This window comes from Bubalus bubalis, chromosome 14 (assembly GCF_019923935.1).
Source record: "Bubalus bubalis isolate 160015118507 breed Murrah chromosome 14, NDDB_SH_1, whole genome shotgun sequence".
In the NCBI taxonomy this organism is placed as follows: Eukaryota; Metazoa; Chordata; class Mammalia; order Artiodactyla; family Bovidae; genus Bubalus; species Bubalus bubalis.
In genome coordinates, this window is record NC_059170.1 from 15,945,044 (window position 1) to 15,947,427 (window position 2,384).

The window sequence follows — 2,384 nt, forward strand, 5'->3', positions numbered from 1 at the left end:
CAACCCAACTGCCCAGAGAAGTGGCATGGCCATCTCTTCAGTTGACTCCTTCAGTTTTTCAAGAAAGTGCCAACCCTGCCATCTGATTGGGTTGACCTTGAAACTGTACAGCTAATTCAAACAGCTCATCAGGGAGAAAATAATGAGACAGCAGAGTCTGAACACTATTTGATATTGGGAAATTGTTATGAAACATTTAGGTGTGATCAAGGTATTGTGGTTATGCTTTTTTTTTAATCTTTCAGATATACACTAAAATATTTACTGCCAAGTTGTAATGGCTAAGTCTGACATTAAACAGATGAAGAAGTATAACTCTCCCAGGAAGGGACTTTTTTTTCTAATGTAGGAGAAATATACTACTACTCAACCTCTACTGGAAGGTTGGCAGCCCTGAGAACTCCTTTTTTAATGTAGCATGTTATGGACATATTCCTGCTTCCAAAGGAACGAGAAGCAGACATTTCCACATGCGAGCCAACACATATTTTTGAACCAAACAGTCTGCCATACCCTCCCATTCCCTGGAATTGGGGTCAGCAAATCAACATTTGGAACAAGGACCCCAGATGACTGCTGTAGGTGGTCCTTAGATCTCCCCCTCAGAAAGCTCAAGCACCATGATAGCTTTGCTTCCTCTGAGAGTCCTGGCCATTTTCTTAGGATTCCATATACCTCTTGTTCTTCTTTAACAAATATTTATTTGGCTGTGTCTGGTCTTAGTTGCAGCACACAGGATCTTTGATCTTTGTTGCAACATGCGGGATCTTTAGTTCCAGCATGAAGACTCTTAGTTGTGGCATGTGGGATCTAGTTCCCTGACTAGGGATCTAACCCAGGTGCCCTGCATTGGGAGCGGAGTCATAGCCACTGGACCACCAGGGAAGTCCCTCTTGTTCTTATTTCTAATCGATAGCATTGCTTTCAGAAAATAATGGTTTTTGCATCCTATTCCACATCAAAAAAGGGGGCTCTGAAGTCATTAGTATGTGATGGGCCATATACCTGCCCTCCTCTGAGAAAGTCACGGTGATAATTACCTCATTCCAAAGTCTCAGTAGTCCTGCAACAAAGAATTGTTTAAATTTATCTGATCCATTTGCCAAAGTGAACACAGATCCTTTTTTATGAATGCCTATTAATAGCTCTGTAGAACACACTGAGTTGAAATTTCAAACATACCTGCATTTGTGAATGAGCTTAAGTTTTAATGTTTTCAATTCACCATGGCATTAACTGCCATTTCTCAAGGTACATCTGGGAATTTCCTGGCAGTCCAGTGGTTAGGAATGCCATGCTTTTACTGCTGAGGGCACTGGTTCAATCCCTAGTCAGGGAACTAAGATCCTACAAGCTGTGCAGTGTGGCCAAAAAAAAATTTTTTTTAATTCAGTTCCGTTCAGTTGCTCAGTCATGCGACTGAGCACCACAGCACACCGGGCCTCCCTGTCCATCACCAACTCCTGGAGTCCACCCAAACCCATGTCCATTGAGTCAGTGATGCCATCCAACCATCTCATCCTCTGTCGTCCCCTTCTCCTCCTGCCCTCAATCTTTACCAGCATCAGGGTCTTTTCAGATGAGTCAGCTCTTCGCATCAGGTAGCCAAAGTATTGGTGTTTCAACATCAGTCCTTCCAATGAACACCCAGGACTGATCTCCTTTAGGATGGACTGGTTGGATCTCCTTGCAGTCCAAGGGACTCTCAAGAGTCTTCTCCAACACCACAGTTCAAAAGCATTAATTCTTCTGCGCTCAGCTTTCTTTATAGGCCAACTCTCACATCCATACATGTTTTAATTAACAACAAAAAAAGGTACCCCAATGCCTCTCTATTCCATGTAGAGAAATAGTCACATTTCAAAGCACTGAACTCAGAATCTGAAAACCTGTGTTTAAATGCTTGTCACCATTTACCAATCTTGTGACTCTGAATATGCTACTTAATCTGAGCTTCAGTTCCTCCACCTGAAAATTGGGAGTAAGAGCTGTTCAACTGCTCCTCTGATGAGAGGGTCACAGATAGCACATAGGAAATTATCTAAGTCTGGAAATAATTTCAAATAACAATATGTTTATCTGAGGCTTGGGCCAGAGTTGTTTACAAACAGACAGGAACCAGTTTCTGGTCTGCTTTCCAGTTGAGATTATGGCACTAACCCAGCAAATAACCTGCTGACCAGAAAGGAGTCCTAGTGCACACGTGAAAACCCGCAGGCCTGCTCAGATCCGGTTGCATCAGCCTGGGGCTTAGTGGCAGACAGCACCCTCCACTACCACAGATCTCTTTTGCTCCAATCAAATCAGGAGGAGGAAGCCATCAACTCTTTCTTTTGCCCATGCACAAGAGAGACTAGACGAAAACAGGATTCCACAGGCATACC

General features: G+C 43.2%; 1 non-coding gene across 1 annotated transcript; it reads right to left on the reverse strand.

The window, feature by feature from the left end:
* Positions 1-341: 341 nt before the first annotated feature.
* Positions 342-476, reverse strand: LOC112578968. The gene has a single exon (XR_003103406.2). It is a non-coding gene; the product is annotated as a small nucleolar RNA U109 (small nucleolar RNA).
* Positions 477-2,384: the final 1,908 nt, after the last annotated feature.